We start from the raw sequence: 18,434 nt of genomic DNA, 5'->3' as shown, positions 1-18,434 counted from the left end.
TAAAACTCCAATTTAATCAATTATCAAGGGGAGGATCCTGCAGACTTCAGTAACCCTGCATATTCTGACATTTCAAAACCTTTACACCACCAGTGCTATAAGTCCCAGTTGGACCAAATTTTACGACCACTGACAGGCTTAGGGCAAATATATTTAATGTTTTTTTTTAACACTGGCAATTTTCAATTTAAAGAATGAGTGTTTAAACTGTAGTAATGCAACATCAAAACTAATGAATTTCTGAACACACTGAACGTTGTAATATTTCCAGTGATCCTATTTGCATTACACTGTGTTACTGGAATGTTCTGAGTGGGCATTCGGGAAAAGGCTGCAATGCAATAAAATGTGGGAAAATAATTTATATGTCTGAGCGACAAAGATCACAGTGCGTCCTGCATGAATATGTTAATTAAAGCTGGAAAAAGAGAATTAAAGAACAACGCGTGAAAGAAAATCGTACTTTAAGCAGAGCTGAGTAAAAGTAGCAGCAAAACTCCTGACTCAACCCCCAAAGTACTAAAAAAAAAGTTGCTATGCCAAGAAAGGCCAACCTCCAGTACATAAATAGTGGCAGTAAGTGAACGGTGCAGAAATGGAGGGAATTGGGGCAATGGAGTTAACCAATCTCCCTTGACCCCATTTAAATGTGGAAAAATGGGCTTGTGGTGAGTCTTCAAGGAAATTGGTGGGTTGTTAGGAGGAGAATTCAGCAGAGTTTTTGCGTGGCAGATTTGAGGAGATATTCTTAAAGAACACATTCTCCTCTGTAATTCATAAGAAAGCCCAGGCTGTGTTGTGTAAGTGTCCATCCAATCTCTGGCAATCCTGCTGAAGAGGGGACATATGCTGTAAATTGCTGTAAATTGTCTCCATCTAGCTCCTATTAGTCTGGTGGAAGAGAGCATTCATCGTCCAATTCCAAACCAAGTACCTTTGCTTAGATGAAACTATTCTGGCCTTGAAATTAAACGCATTAACACCTTTGTTATAATAGCAGGGGCAGGTTTGGAATAGGAATGCGTTTGTGTGCTAATCTCACATCGCATAATGTCAAGGGCTCTATTATCGCAATCTCACCTAAACTCAGGAATATGCTGAACACAAGTCCACATAGCGAGCGCTCAGTGTGGCTCCAGCTGCCCTGTGATCTTATGCAGATCATTTCCACCTACATTAAAGGAAAAGTGTCCGAATTTCTCCTATTTGAACTTGAGTACCATAAGTTTACAATCAAATGACTGATTCAAAGGACTCAAAGTTTGGAAATTCTGACACCACCTTTGTGTGGGGGGGTGGGGGGTGGAGTTTGATTTTGGGTGATATTGTAAACCGGGCGATATCCATTCAGCCATCCTTTCATACATCGTTCCCAAGTGAAGTCAATGGAAATTAAAATCAGGAGAGATGTATAATGAATGGATATCGCCCGATTTAGACTATCGCCCAAAGTCAAAATTACCCCCTTGATGTTTAATTTAGTGGAACACTTATTCTGATGTCCTCTACATACTTGGTCACTTTTTTTTAAAAAGCAAAAATATAGATGAAAGGCCGTGGTCCATTTGAAGCAGTAGAACTCGTAGATCAAAAGTGGTGGTTAGTAATGGACACCAAGTTTGGGTATTAAAGCCTATAGATTGCAGAAGGAAGGGAAGATTGAGGAGGTTCAGAAGTTTGAGGGGGAAAAGTGAATTAAAGCAAGAGACATGGCTTTAATACTGGAGGCACACCCAGGGGGAAGGGTGTTTGAGATTGTATATTTGGAGCAAAAGATGAGGTTCAGAACAGCAATGACCACAGCAGTGTAGATATACCAAGAGGGAATCCAATTCTCTCACGTGGATCTCTCTCTTCCCTGGCCCCAAAAAACACCAGAAAACCAACAAATATAGCACCTCTATCCCATAACATAGGAACAGAGGAACAGGAGGAAGCCATTCAGCCCCTCGAGCCTGTTCCGCTATTCAATTAGATCATGGCTGATCTGTATGTTACATCCATCTACCTGCCTTGGTTCCATAACCCTCAATACCCTTGCCTAACAAAAATCTATCGATCTCTTTTGTAATTTTTAATTGACCCCCAGTCTCAACAGCTTTTTTGGGGGGAGAGAGTTCCAGATTTCCACTCTCCTTTGTGTGAAGAAGTGCTTCCTGACATCACCCCTGAATGGCCCAGCTCTAATTTTAAGATTCTGCCCCCTTGTTCTGGATTCTCCCACCAGAGGAAATAATTTCTCTCTATCTATCCTATCGAATCTTTTAATCAACTTAAGCACCTTGATTAGATCGCCCCTTAATCCTTTATAAAGGGTATGACTTTTGTCAAATAAAACCAACCAGCAGTACAGTGTCACAATGCACTGATAATGTTGTTTCAGTTTCTGATTTAAGGTACACAGGGTGAAGATAGTACAGTACCAAATTTCACTGAGATCATTGTCACACACATTATTATGTGTCTGCCGCCAATCTGAGTGAAATCTGCTACTGATATTATAACGTTGTATAGATATCATGTGCATGAGCGTTATTAGAAAACAGGCATTAGCTGAGTGGTGGCTTCCCGAACAGATGATTGTGGGTTTGACATGCAGGGCTGGCCTGTCCCACAGGAGAAGAGCTCAGCTTGCTGCTCACTTACCACAGCTTTACTCAGGGCCAGCTTACGAAGGCAAGACAAAGGTCATCGAAATGTCCTGTTTATTCACAAAACTGAGGCTGAAAGAACAGAAACAAAAAGGTTGTTCTACATTAGAGTTTAAAATCTAAATTCTCACTTAGCCCTCTGTATATACTGAAAGTACAGCTAATGTTACCACCTCACCAAGAAATCTGTACAATCATCTCACTGTCTGTGTACGCACCTAATCTATTCTACGATCTCCATACAATTCCCCTGGTTATGTGAAGGTTTGTTTCTGAGTCAAATGAGATGAATTCCCATGGAAATCTCCCCCCCCCTCCGCCTTCCAGTAAATATGCCATGCAGCATTCGCATTGAGATTTTAAACTGGATCTTTGTATTTTCAATTTTCCGGCTGCAGTTTTATGAAAAGCTGAACTATCACAACATATGCTTTACCTCCCTAGACAGCAGCAGTAAGAAGAGCTACTTCTACAGCAGCAAGTACAACTTACAGTTACATAGCATCTTTAACTTAGTGGATTGTCCCAAGGCACTTTACAAAAAGATGGATCAGGAATTGGTTGGCGGTGAGGGTAGCTGAAGGCATGGTCAAAGTGGTAGGTTTTGAGAAGGCTTTTGAAGGTAGGCAGAGGGTTTAGGGAGAGGAGTTCCAGAGTGCAGGGGGCTTGAGGGAAGGAGACTTAAGAGGTAGAGTGGAGCTAGCCCATGGGGTGATTTGTAAATGAATGCATTAGAGGATAGGGAGTGACTGAGGGTGGTGAGCACAGGGGTTATGGGTGTGGGATGAAAGTGTTCCATTGCCCAGCATTAATGTGCCTTCTAATATCATGCCTTTGTTTTGCAAACATTTGTGCTCAAGAAGTCCATCAGAAGTCCTTAATTATGGACCTGGACTATTAGAACGCAGCGCTATAATTAACAGAACAGTTCACCAGATTTTACCAATGGCATTTCTCATCAACCTAAGTAAGCACAAATTCACAATTCACTACAATATTTATTCACTGCTTTTCTAAAAGGTGCCGACTTACTGAACACTAAAAACAGTTGGGCTTTCCGCTCTGATTGTCATTGTAAGTGTAAAGTGGGGATTCCAGGTAAATGGCCATGACACTAATAGATATCTTCCACAGTTAAAACCAACTTCCAAAAGAACTGAGATTTGGATGGTAGAAAGTAATATACAGAATGTGACAAGCAACCAAATGATTTTAGGCATTAAGAATTGAATAAAGAGAGACATGCAGAAGTAAAGAAGAAGGCACAGACAAACAGAGGTGAAAGAGAAGAAAGAGAGAAAGAGAGGGAGAAACAGAAGTAAAAGAATCACAAATGGTGTGGTCCAAGGATTGTAAGAAATGCAGATTTGATTGGGAGTTAGACGGAACATTTAATTATGATTCTGCTTGATTCAGAAGTGATTTAATCACGTGTCAGAAAGATCTGGTCCACTGCCCCAAACCATTGGACCCCTCTGTCCTTACAGTATCAGTGAGACATTCCCAGTTCCCACAGCAGCCTTCTTTGTAGCTACTCCCGGTAAGATTGCTAATTAATGCCAAATTAGGGACAATATTGTGCTGTGGATCCATTCCCACTAGGAATTGGATTGAGATTTTCCAAACTGATTTCCCATAGGACCTTTACAAAAGATTGAGAAGATCTACAGGCCACCAGTCCGAGGTTGATTTAAACCCAGGCCCGAGAGGTGAAAGAACAACTTGCTAACTCACCGTGCAACAGAGGCCATGGTTAATGATTTCAAAATTGTGATGAGCAGCTGGGAGTCATTTTGGATTCATCTGATTAGACCTGGTTTCGCTAAACCTAAGTCTGGTTGCTTTCTTGCTATTTCTGGTGAAGATACTTCACCATCCAGACGGTGCAGGTACAAATTGCAAATTTATCTCAATTTTCAGAAGCAAATTGTCAGATTTCTGAAATCTTTAACCTGGCTGCCTAATGCAATAATCCCCACCCAATAGACAATCATTTTAATAAGGTTTGAAATTTAGTATCAACCAATATGTTACTAACCTTGCCATCAGAGTACTAAGATTTACTAAGGGTACTGAGGGAGTGTTATCAGAGTACTGTCTTTCAGATGAGATATTAAACCAAGGCCTCACCTGCCTGTTCAGGCGGATGTAAAAGATTCCATGGCACTATTTGAAGAAGAGCAGGGCAGTTATTCCTGTGTCTTGGCCAGCAATCATCCCCCAACCAATAATCCAGCAAGGCATGTTAACTGCTCACTGCTATCTGTGGAACCTTGCTATGTGCAAGTTGGCTATACATTTTCCTGCAAAACAACAGTGACTATACTTCAAAAGTAACTTGACATGAGACACACTAAATAAATGCGAGTTCTTTGTTTCTTTCCCTGACCCTCCCGGCCACAGGCCAATTGCACAATGTTAATGAGGTGGGAGAGGAGATTCCAGGACTTCCACCTCATTATTCTGCCCCTTCTCACGGGCCGTCAGAGAAACATGGATGCCGTGGCCTGTCTCTGTACCCCTGCTGAGCCAAGGGTTTGTGTGCGTCTCAGGGGACAGGCCAAACGCTCTAAGGATAATTTTTTTTTTAAATTGCAAACCCCCCCCCCGAATTTCGGGGATATTCAGATCTTATCAGGGCCTTCTGATTGAGGTGTTTAAAATGATTAAAGGATTTGATAGGGTAGATAGAGAGAAACTATTTCCTCTGGTGGGGGAGTCCAGAACAAGGGGACATAACCTTAAAATTAGAGCTAGGCCGTTCAGGGGTGAAATCAGGAAGCACTTCTTCACATAAAGGGTAGTGGAAATCTGGAACTCTCTCCCCCAAAAAGCTGTTGAGGCTGGGGGTCAATTGAAAATTTCAAAACTGAGATCGATAGGTTTTTGTTGGGTAAGGGTATTAAGGGTTACGGAACTAAGGCGGGTAGATGGAGCTAAGATATAGATCAGCCATCGATCTAATTGAATGGCGGAACAGGCTCGAGGGGCTGAATGGTCTCCTCCTGTTCCTATGTTCCTTCCTACACGATCAACAATCTAAAAGTGACCATGAAGCTGTCGGATCGTTGTAATAACCCAACTGGTTCATTAATGTCCTTTAGGGAAGGAAACCTGCTGTCCTTACCTCGTCTGGGCCTATATGTGACTCCAGTCCCACACCAATGTGGTTGATTCTGAAATGCCCTATGAGGTGGCCTAGCAAATCGTTACTAGTAGTTCAAGTAAAAGGCTCACCACCACCTTCTCAGGGCAACTAGGGATGGGCAATAAATGCCGGCCTTGCCAGTGACACCCACATCCCGAGAATTAATATATGATAAAAAAAATCATACCAGAATTTTAAAAAATATAGTCTTTAAATCTTTTGGAAAAGATTGTGCTGATAGATAGGAGATTACAGAAATTAGTTTTGCTAATTCTATAGTATGTAAGCAAAGCATTGGCACTTCTCTCTCCTTAATTCCCTCATTCATAAACCTAATGATATATTTAAGTAAGTTCATAAATTTTTACGTCTGAATCATTAAAAGGAAAGTTACCTGAGGTGGTTACAATATTTTCCTGGCTAATGTACGAGATGATAGTAAAGGTTATTGACCATTTTTAACTGAGGTTGCCTGAGTGGGATGATGCACATAAGTCCTTTCAACAATAAATACAACGGAGGCCATGAATCCTGCAAGAGTTAACAATGTATATTTGTAGCAGACAATAAAATTTGAGCTGATAGTTTGATTTTTGTACAATAATTTTTTTTTCTTGGCTCTTGCTTTTTCCCCAAGAGAGTATTTGAAAGAGACGGAGATGAAAGAATTCATCAGCATGTGAAGCAGACTATGCAAACTGGGCATTCTAGGAATTTATAGTCTAGGTTTCCAATCCCAATCTGCTACATCCAATAGGAAAAATCTGCTGCGTGGGGACAGCAAGTCTGAATGTCACAGGTCTACAATACGAAAGGACAATAAGGGCCCAGGAGAGGGTGCCACTGCTTACTGCCACAATATCTCTGCTGCTTTCGAAACCAGGTATTACAGCAGACACTGTGCATATCGTAACCCACCAACACACGATTATAAACCCATATTGCTGTCTCTCTCTGGGATTTTTGAATCTAACTTAGTGTTAATTATGTTTTGGTGGATTTGTAGGGGGAAAAAATCATATAGATCAGTGGAGAAATGAAAGAAACTAATCCACTGTGGGGAAAAGTAATGATGGTTTTATCATGAACAATATAAAGATTGCTTTTCCCTTCTATCAGTCCCACTAGGTTCTGATGGAAGATATTTCTGTATGTGGCTCTGGATTCCACAGAGCTTTTACATAATCAAATCAATATAGTGATGATTCAGCCTCTGGCAACTACTGTTCTTCACAAGTTACCAGTGAGGTTTTGGCAGCCAAGTAACAAACAAAAAAGTTATAATCTGAAAGAAATTGATTTTTTTGTTCCAGGATCTGCTGTGTTTTTTTTTAAAAAAGAGAAACCTGATTTTCTTAACGTATATTTGACACAGCATCACTGAGAAGGTTTTTATATAATTTGTGAGGATTTGAAAGAAAATATACTGAAATTAAATTTTGAATGTTCCTCTCCGTCTAATGCAGATTTTGGTAACAATGGGAGGAAAAAAATTGGATAGGGCCTAATATTGGGCGGAGGTATCACGATCTGCTATTACCCCGCGCCCAATGGCCCCTACGCAGGCAGGACAAGACTTTCGTGAGGACTTACCTTCAAGCAATGTTCCAAATCAGCGTTGAACGAGGATTCAATGCAATTCGCACTTTCCACCAGCAGGGGCAGCATTGTGACCATGGATGCAGTGCAGGAAGAGGTTCAATGCTTTGACATGAGTGGTCAAGGTGAGTGAGGTCAACTGTCAGGTGGTATCTCCTACCAACTGCACCACTAGCTGTATCCACTGCTCCACACACTACACCCCCCATCACTCACATACCAGCAAACTCTTTCCATCAGTACTCAACTCTTCCAATCAGATGCTTCCTCTCACCCTTACACATTACCACTGTTGCAAGCTGCCCACCCACAGCTCACAGGCCACACACAGGCAGCTATTCAACCAAGACAGGCACATCACCCAGACAAACGTCCCGCTTTCTTGCAAGAGAAGGCAGCGCATATCAGGGGCAGCAAGTAGCAGTGGCATTTAGCCCCACGAGCCTGTTCTGCCATTCAATGAGATCATGGTTGGTCTGTGACCTAACGCCATATACCCGCCTTAGCCCCATATCCCTTAATACCTTTGGTTCCCAGAGATCTATCAATCTCAGATTTAGAATTCACAGTTGAGCTAGCATCAACTGCCGTTTGCAGAAGAGTGTTCCAAACTTCTCCCACCCTTTGCGTGTAAAAGCATTTCCTAACTTCACTCCTGCACGTCCTGGCTCTAAATGTTAGGCTATGTCCCCGCGTTCTAGTATTCAAGTATAGGGGACCTCCAAAAACAGTTACAAATGTCTCTGCAACCAGAAGCAATAATCCAGCCACCAACCTGTAAATCCTGCATGGTCCCTTTAAATAGCTGTGGTGGGGGTCTTCCATGCACTCTAAGACATGCGCAGGTGGTCGGGGTTAAGACTGTGCATTGAGTTGAGCTTTAAGTCCCAAAATAGTGCCTATCACTTTAAATCAGCATTGCACACTGATTGTATCCATTTTCTCCTTACTTTACATGCTTCCAGCGTTCGGTATTTGTGCCTGCGCAAACTCCTATACCAAGATGGCGTCCGGCCCTCGTCACGCTGGAAACTTGCGTGCGCAGCCAAGACACCATCTTGGATGTTGGAGAGGCCGTGTAGCGGCGAAACAACGGGCGCTACACGGCCCAATTTAACGCCCATTAAGTCCAGCAAATATCTACTCCCTCTCTTCATTTTAATAGCATGGGATTTGAAGATTTTACTGCTCACATGATAGCAGGGACACAATAGAAACTATCCTAGAATTATGCCCAGAAGAATTATTTCTATATGGAATGAAACTGTTGTACAATTTAACAGTAATTTTTTAAAAATAATTTTTTATTTTGTGTTGATCAAGATGGGAATGTCAGTGCTGAGAATGGGACACTTTTCTACTTTTACTGCCCAGTGTCAATTCCATGAGTCAGACACGGTATGAAATAACAACACCTATTACTTGCATTTACATCATGTCTTCAATGTAGAAAAATGTATTTTATAAAATGGGGGAGGAGAGAAAACTTATAAATGAATAAAATATATAAGATAAGTGGCAGGAGGGTCAGTGACCAGAGGACACCAATTTAAGATAATTGTCAAAAGAGCCAGAGGGGAGATGAGGAGAATTTTTTTTTACGCAGTGAGTTGTTATGATCTGGAATGTGCTGCCTGAAAGGGTGGTGGAAGCAGATTCAATAGTAACTTTCAAAAGGGAATTGGATAAATACTTGAAGGGGAAACATTTAGGGGCTACGGGTAAAGGGAAGGGGAGTGGAACTAATTGGATAGCTCTTTCAAAGAGCCAGCAAAGGCACGATGGGCTCCCTCTGTGCTGTATCATTCTATGATAACAGTGCAGGCGCATGATATGTTAGAAGAGTTAGGAGAAGTGACTGAAAGCTTGGTCCACATATGGGTTTTAAGAAGTTGTTTAAAGGTGGAGATAGGTGTGGAACGATTTAGGAGGGAGTTCCAGAGAATGGGGCAGCGGCAGCTGAAGGTTCTGCCACCAATGTTGGGACAACACAGGGGGATGCACAAGAGTCGAAGGTTTGGAGGGTATGGGAAGGGATGTAGAGCTGGAGGAGATTTCAGAGATAAGGTGGATAAATCCACAGGATGAGGTGAAGATTTTAAATTCAATGTGTTGGGAAGTAAATGTAGGTTGGCAAGGACATGGGTGATGGGCAGCAGAACTATGTGTGGAACAGGATACAGGTGGATCTATTTTGGTCAAGTTAAAGTTTATGGACAGTGTTGAATGGGAGGCCACAATGAAAACAGTGGAGTAACTGAGTCTAAAGTTGACAAAAGGTGTGGATAAGGGTTTCAGCAGCTTAGAAGCTGAGTTAAGGGCGACAGTGAGCAATGTTGCTGAGGTTGATGTAAGCAGTCTTGATGATGGATAGGATGTGTGAATAGGATGTGTGGTTTATTGCTCAGCAGCAGAAATTTTGCATTGTCCGAATCAGCTGAAGTGAGTGACTGGAAAGGGGATGGAGCATCATCCATGTGATCTCCATGTGACAACTTTGAAACTCACATTGTTTACCTGGTGACACATTTATATTTCTGATGTTGCCAATCAAGATACTGAACTACCAGTATTGGCATAGTGACTTTCCATACTGTCATAAGCAGCTCTCAAGGACTCCCTGTGGTGATGCAAACACCTTCTAAAACCCCAAAGAAAGAACTTGGATTTCTATAGCGCCTTTCACTTCCTCAGGACGTCCTAAAGCGATTTACAGCCAATTAAATACTCTTGAACTGTAGTCTCTGTTGTAATGTAGGAAACACGGCAGCCAATTTACGCACAGCAAGATCCCACAAACATCAATGAGATAAATGACCAGATAATCTTGTGGGATGTTGGTTAAGGGATAAATATTGCCCAGGACACCGGGGAGAACTCCCCTGCTCTTCTTTGAAATAATGCTATGCGATCTTTTACACCAACTTGAGAGGGCAGACGGGGCCTCGGTTTAATGTCTAATCCATAAAGGTACATTATGTGAATGATTTAATTCACCTAGTAGTTGAAATTAATAAAACTGTGTTGCTTTGATTCTTATCAATCATTCAATCATTCTCTTTTTTTCCCTTTGTTTTATTTTGCACATCAGGCAAGTGCAGAGGTCTGCCCTGCCTATTTGTCCCTCCGTAGTCCAGTGGAATTTCCCCTGTCCATCACGGGGAGTGAATATGCCCACTGTATAGTGACTCATCGATACGGTCCATTTGGTGGACTGAACATGAACCTAATAATCAGATCCTGCTTAAGCATTGCGTTTCCTCTGTAATTGACTCCTGCTTATTGATTGAGCTGTTGATGTGTCCCAGTATTGCTGTCGGTAATGCAGCCGTCTTTCAACAGCTCTTTGCCTAAAACTGCACTCCTGTCACTGGCTTTATCCTAATGGATAAAGCTGTCATCTTAAAGTTAGAGTGTCTCCCAGGCACAAAAACAAAATTAGCAACTCAATAATTTATGCGCTGGAAAACTTACCCAGTATCTTTAATTGACTGCTGCAGTGTGTGACTGTACTCTCCTGTTTTGCATAAGATTCACTTAAATAAAGCCACCTATTTCACAGAGTGCAATTAGAACTAATAGGCCTCCCACACAGAATATTCTGTATTGTTTCATTTTGTATTTTATTTTTGTGCATCACTTACAGGATAATAAGTGCACAGTCAGTGACACCAGTACTTGAAATGTTAATGTCACAAAATGGTGTCAAGTGAAATTATTCATAAATACGTATGATAATTGCTGAGTACTTCTGTGCTTATGCTTAGATGCTCTAACTACATGTGTTTTGTATCCTGGGCTAATAAGTCTTTCACTTAATAAGGTTGGACACAATGTCTCCTGGGTTTCAACTGGACAGAACCTTTCCTCTCAACTAAAAATTAATAACGTGTTTGATGTGCTGATGTAAAGTACTGTTGTATTTAATTATGAAGTGTTAACTAAGGCATCCAGAAATCCTGTACATGGTATCAGAACCCATAATAAGTGATTAGTTGTTGCATTTCAATCCCTGTTAATGAATAAAGTGAAGCAATAAAATTGATTTTACCTCGGCTCCATTCCCAGAATGCATCACTCTGCTGCAGGATTATTTTACCGCTGGTATTTGTGGAATTTTTTTTGTTTTTTTGGCAATGTTGAAGTTCCTTAAAATGCAGCTCCAACTTTTAATCCACCCTACCTTCACTGCCCGCTTCCAAGCCAGACTTTTACATGTGTTAACAGACATTTTCGATGGTGCAAATTTAAAAAGGAGAAATGGCAATCTATCTGACAGCCTCTTTGTTTGGCCATTCTGTAGCATTGTCCGACGACTGGCTGCAGTTTCAGGCTCGCTGTTCCATCGTAACACCGAGCACATTCAGGTTTACTGAGGACAAATGTCACTTCCTTTTCTGCCCTTGCTGTAAATACAGACAAGGTTCTGTGGAATTATTATCATTCCCGTCTGGAATATCTAACACCAGGTTTTTGTAAACTTGTCATTACAGAAAATGATATTCGATCTGAGATGTTTCCTCCTTCCAAATTTTAAATAAAAATCCTTCAGTCTAATGAGGCCAGGCACTTTTTCAGGCAGACAGACAGTGAGCATTTGCTTTTTGTTTGTGACTGTTATGGCAACACTATAATATTTACAATTTTTTTTTACTCAGACGGAACATCTCAGTGTGACTATCTTCTCCTGTTCTTGGTGTGTGTATTGTGGAAATGTACTGGCTGCATCGTGAAAAGCTGAACAGCTCAGGGGAACAGATTGCCATGATGCATTCAGACCTTTTGGGCATGCTCAGAGCTAATGGAAGGGCCTGGCTTTATTATACGTTCAATTGTTTCCACAGAAAGTCTGAATCACTAATTTAAAGGGGCACTGTTATCCATCAGAGTGTGCGGCAAGTTTTGAAAGCAAAGCTGGACCTGCTGATCTGACAAGGCATCAAGACTTTGCTGATCTTGTTTGCCTTGAAAAACTAGTGAAACTTAAAGTAAAAATGTAACAAACAAAAAGTGTATTGAAAAGTTAATATTGTAGCAAAAACAGTTGCTATTCCAGTGCAAACTTACCCCATCAGCCAAGGTGCCAGATGTTGCACTGGAACATGCTGCCAGGAAGCTCCCAGTTACAACACTTTCCCTTTAATAGACTATTTCTTTTATTTTCTGGCTAATAGTAACTCTGTCTCTCCCCACATCAAGCTGCACCAGTTTGCCCTGACTTGCCAATGCAACTAGGCCCATGATGAAATAATTTGGAGACCTTTTGACATAATCACACTCAGATCTGCCAAGTAGGTGCTGGCGTGTTTTTTCCAATAAGTGTTAGTGGGCGAGGGCATTCTGGTGCGTAGGTTATACAACATCCAACTTCAAACCAGCCGCACACGAGCAGAAAGCCAAGGAGTAACTGGTACTCCAGCATCTTCTGTACCCATGACCGCTGTTAGTAGGCGGATTGGTCAGCTCTGATTGAATCAGGGATAAGAAAAAGAGCCAAGAAAAATTAAAATAATAATCATTTGTAAGGAATGATCCGCAGATTCTGAATTCCTTTGTTTTGAATCTTCAGACACCTCTCGCCCAGTCTGGGACACATTATTAAAGATCTGCAGAAGGAAGCTCAGTGTAGACCCCATACTTTAATGTTAACATGATTGTCGTTCTCTCGGTAAATATCCTTGTATTCTGGTTAAATATCAAGTCACTACCACAGGCAGAAGATGAAGGGAGAGATTTTATAAACCCCTCAAATTTGAAGAGGTTTTAAATTAACCCTTTGAGGATTGTTTCTGCATCAAGGAGGAAAATAAACATTTTGGTTAGATTTTTAATTTTCAAAAAGAACTCTAGCTGTGAGTGTAGGACAGCATGCAATTAATAACCGTGTCACATCTGGAGAATTTGATCCTCATGGAGGTTTAACTGGCAGGCTGTCAAATACACAGTTGCTTCATCCCAACTTGAGATAATCATCAAATGTTAACTAAGACAGCCTCTCACATCACCCTCGTGACAGTCTGCACTGTAGAACGACCAAAGTGCAATAGAATTACTGTCATTGTTCAGAGTCAAAGCCAACTTCAACCCTCTAGTCGACTGAAGTATATAATGTAACCGACCGCCTCCATCTCACTCTCTCCCAGCCTCTGCATTTCAGGAATGGGACAAAGAAAGAGAGACAAAGAGTTACAATAAATCTGACATCTCGCCACATGTCTCATCTATCAGGAGGCCTCATTTACACAAGCTCTTAAGACTAATTGCAGATTTACAAAAATGCTGATAGGGTAGAACAAGGTAGAATGAATGTTCCAGGCTGTATATCTGCTCGTGTGCCTATAACAAGATGGGACTTCTGCTGTCAAAAGCAAAAACATTACTTCCATGACTAAGTTAACCCTCAGACTGCTTCTGTTGTGGCACCACGAGAGGTAGTGATCCAACAGGGAAGGAGGCAGTACTGGGTCTAATTTTAGGAAATTAAATGGGGCAAGTAGGTAAAGTAATGGTAGGGGAACACAACATTATTAGGTTTGAAATAAAAATAGAAAAGGAGAAGGAACAGTCAAAGGTAAAGATACTTGACTGGTAGAAAGCAACTTCCAAAAAAAGATAAAAAGAAACTAGCCCAGATAAATTGGGAGGTTTGATAAATGGGGCCACAGAGTACAAAAGCAAAAAGATACGGTGAAACCAATACAAATGTTTGGTTAAACTGCAGTTAGAACATTGTGTTCTGTTTTGGGGACCCAACTGTAGGAATGATGTCAAGGCCGTGGAGAGGGTCCAGAAATATACCAGGGTTGAGAGGTTTTACTAATGAGGAGAGAGTAGAAACTGGGACTCTTTTTACTAGAATGGCAAAGGTTGAAAGGAGGTTTGATAGAGGTGTTCAAAATTATGTGGAGTTTTGGATCCAGAAAAGATAAATCAGAATATTTTCTTACTGGTGAGAGACTAGGAACGGTGGAGGAGCAATGAGACTTGGGTGTCCAGGTACACAAAATCACTAAAAGCTAGTGCACAGGTACAAGAAGTAATGAAAAGATTAATGGAATGTTGGCCTTTATCTCGAGGGGGCTGGAATACAAAGGAGAGAAAGTCATGCTTCAGTTGTACAGAGCCTTGGTCAGACCCCATCTGGAGACTGTGTCCAGTTCTGGGCACTGCACCTCAGGAAGGAGATATTGGCCTTGGAAGAGGTACAGAGCAGATTCACCAGAATGATACCGGGGCTTAAAGATTTAAATTGTAGACAGGTTGCATAAACTTGGCTTGTATTCCCTTGAGTTTAGAAGATTGAGGGGTGATCTGAGCGAGGTGTTTCAAATAATGAAGGAATTCGATAGTGTAGATACAGAGAAACTATTTCCTCTTGTGGGGGAATATAGGTGGGGCATAATTTTAAAATTAGGCCTAGGCCGTTCAGAAGTAAAATCAGGACAATTTTTATTACAAGCTATAAAGAAAGTGAGAAACCTGTGAGAAATAACTCTGTCCTTCTGGAGCTTGGTGTTGCCTGCTCCCCAAACACTCGACTGTGCAATAATCTCCTGATACTTCCTGGTAAACCACTTTACGATTACAAGTAGCTGCTATTAAACCACATTGACTGACAAGTGAAAGGATGGGGAAGAACGTTTCTCTTCAAATTTGAAATACAGACAGTAGATGGGATTAGAGTTGCCACCATTTGCCAAGTGCAAAACCAGACAGGAGACAGGATGGGGATGGAGCAGAAGGTGAGATCCTGGTTTGAGTTCTGATGTTGCTCATGAAAGTTTGTTGAAGATCTTTAGTAACTAATGGCTCCACAGCACAAGATACAGAAATAAATGCAAAAAATGGACTTCTTGTTTAAAAATATGACTTTTGAGGTTATAAATGACTTGCTGATTTTAAGCCATTTAAAATAAACCAGCCAAATACCAAGGTTAAAGTAGCAGGGAAATGTCATTTGAATGCTTTAAAGGTTTGTGTGCTAATGTAGTCAACAGTAATTTTTACATAGAATTAACAGCACAAAAACAGGCCATTCGGCCCTCCTGGTTTATGCCGGTGTTTATGCTCCACACGAGCCTCCTCCCTCCCTACTTCATCTAACCCTATCAGTATATCATTCTATTCCTTTCTCCCTCGTGTGTTTATCTAGTTTCCCCTTAAATGCATCTACGTTATTCGCCTCAACTATTCCATGTGGGAGCGAGTTCCACATTCTCACCACTCTCTGGTAAAGAGGTTTCTCCTGAATTCTTTATTGGATTTATTAGTGACCATCTTATATTTATGGTCCCTAGTTCTGGTCTCTCCCACAAGTGGAAACATCGTCTCTACAGCTACCCGATCGAACCCTTTTATAATTTTAAAGACCGCTATTAGAATTTCTGGGTTTTGGGGTCTAATCTTCATTCAGAAATTTCTGAGTTACCCATTTAAAAACTGGATGATCCAATCGAAGTCTGAACAGATGGTGATCATAGATGGAATAGAAATTAAACTATTGTTAATTTGGAGAGGGATTTATACGATTGTAATTTGACATGCATACCCCATTTGCAGAGCAAACCTTTGGTTTAGTGGTGACATTCCCACCTGAGTCGGAAGGTGAAGGGTTCGAGCCCCTCTCCAGACAGCCCCGGAGAGCGGAGACTAGAATCTTGTCTCTAAACACTAGGTTGACATCCAGTGGGGTGCTCGTGTCTGAATGGAGTGACCGCTGACTAAATCAGATGGGTTGGGTTTGGGCCTCCTTCCAGATAGCCCCAGAGAGCAGAGACTGGAGCAGCGGCTCTGAATACTGGGTTGATGTCTAGCGAGGGGACTTGTACCCGATGGTCCCCCTATGGTAGCAGATAGGTGGGGCTCTTTAGACTTGGTTGCAGTCCACCCAGGAGAAGATGCAAACATAAAAAAATGCAAATCAAGCACTGGGGTTCATTCCTAGAGGGATAGAATTAAAAAACAGAGAAGTTATGTTAAACTTATAAAGAACCTTGGTTAGACCACACTTGGAGTACTGTGTGCAGTTCTGGTCTCCATATTATAAAAAGGATGTAGAGGCACTGGAGAAGGTGTAAAAAAGATTACAAGGATGAAACTAGAACTGAGAAGTTATAACTATCAGGAAAGGCTAAACAGGCTGGGGCTCTTTTCTCTACAAAAGAGAAGGCTGAGGGGTGACCTGATAGAGGTCTTTAAAATTACGAAGGGTGATAGGGTAGACGTAGAGAAAATGTTTCCAGTTATGGTGATATCCAAAACTTGGGGCCATAAATATAAGATAGTCACTAATAAATCCAATAGGGAATTCAGGAGAAACTTCTTTACCCAGAGAGTGGTGAGAATGTGGAACTCACTACCACAAGGAGTAGTTGAGGCGAATAGCATAGATGCATTTAAGGGGAAGCTAGATAAGTACGTGAAGGAGAGAAAGGAATAGAAGGAAATGCTGATAGGGTTAGATGAAGTAGGGAGGGAGGAGGCTCGTGTGGCGCATAAACACCGACATAGACCAGTTGGGCTGAATGGCCTGTTTCTGAGCTGTATACTTTATGTAATTCTAGATAAGATAGAACCCATGAGGAAGGCAGCAAGAAACCACCTCAGCTACTCCAACCAAGTGAATGGCTCAAGAGAACTTCATGTGTTTTTGGACCTGCCCTGGGGCAGAATACAATCGACCCCATTTTTTTTGAGGAGGTAATAAGGAGGGTCGATGAGGATAGTGTGTTTGATGTAGTCTACATGGATTTTAGCAAAGCTTTGACAAGGTCCCACATGGCAGACTGGTCAGAAAAGTAAAATCCCATGGGATCCAAGGGAAAGTGGCAAGTTGGATCCAAAATTGGCTCAGTGGCTGGAAGCAAAGGGTAATGGTCAACGGGAGTTTTTGTAACTGGAAGGCTGTTTCCAGTGGGATCCCGCAGGGCTCAGTAATAGATCCCTTGCTTTTTGAGGTATATATTAATGAATTAGACCTAAATGTAAGGGGCATGATTAAGAAGTTTGCAGATGATACAAAAATTGGCCGTGTAGTTGATAGTGAGGAGGAAAGCTGTAGACTGCAGGAAGATATCAATGGACTGGTCAGGTGGGCAGAAAAGTGACAAATGGAATTCAATCCAGAGAAGTGTGAGGTAATGCATTTGGGGAGAGCAAACAAGACAAGAGAATCAACAATAAATGGGAGGATACTGAGAGGTGTAGAAGAAGAAAGGAACCTTGGGAGGGCATGTCCACAGATTCCTGAAGGTAGCAGGACAGATAGATAAGGTGGTTAAGAAGGCATACAGGATACTTTCCATTATTAGCTGAGGCACAGAATATAAGAGCAGGGAGGTTATGCTGGAACTGTATAAAATACTGGTTAGGCCACAGCTTCAGTACTGCGTACAGCTCTGGTCACCACATTACAGGAAAGATGTGATTGCACTAGAGAGGGTACAGAGGAGATTTACGAGGATGTTGCCAGGACTGGAGAATTTTAGCTATGAGGAAAGATTGGATAGGCTGGGGTTGTTTTCAATTGGAACAAAGGAGGCTGAGGGGCGATTTAATTGAGGTGTATAAGATTATGAGGGGCCGAGATAGAGTGGCTAGGAAGGACCTATTTCCCTTAGCAGAGAGGTCATCAACCAGGGGACATAAATTTAAAATAATTGGTAGAAGGATTAGAGGGGAGCTGAGGAGAAATGTTTTCACTCAGAGGGTGGTGGGGGTCTGGAACTCACTGCCTGAGAGGGTGGTAGAGGCAGAAACCCTCAACTAATTTAAAAAGTACTTGGATGTGCACTTGAAGTTCCGCAACCTACAGGGCTACGGACCAAGTGCTGGAAAGTGGGATTAAGCCGGATAGCTCTTTTTCGGCTGGCACGGACTCGATGGGCCTCCTTCTGTGCTGTAACTTTCTATGATTCTATGAGTACGAAACAGCAGAACATCCAACTATTGTATATAATGGTCCATGTCAGTTATAGGCAGACACCATTACGTGGATCCCATTACATTCTTTGTATTGGCAGAATCTGTTACCTGAG

This window comes from Heptranchias perlo, chromosome 4 (assembly GCF_035084215.1).
Source record: "Heptranchias perlo isolate sHepPer1 chromosome 4, sHepPer1.hap1, whole genome shotgun sequence".
NCBI lineage: Eukaryota > Metazoa > Chordata > Chondrichthyes > Hexanchiformes > Hexanchidae > Heptranchias > Heptranchias perlo.
Note: the sequence above shows the minus strand (reverse complement) of the source record.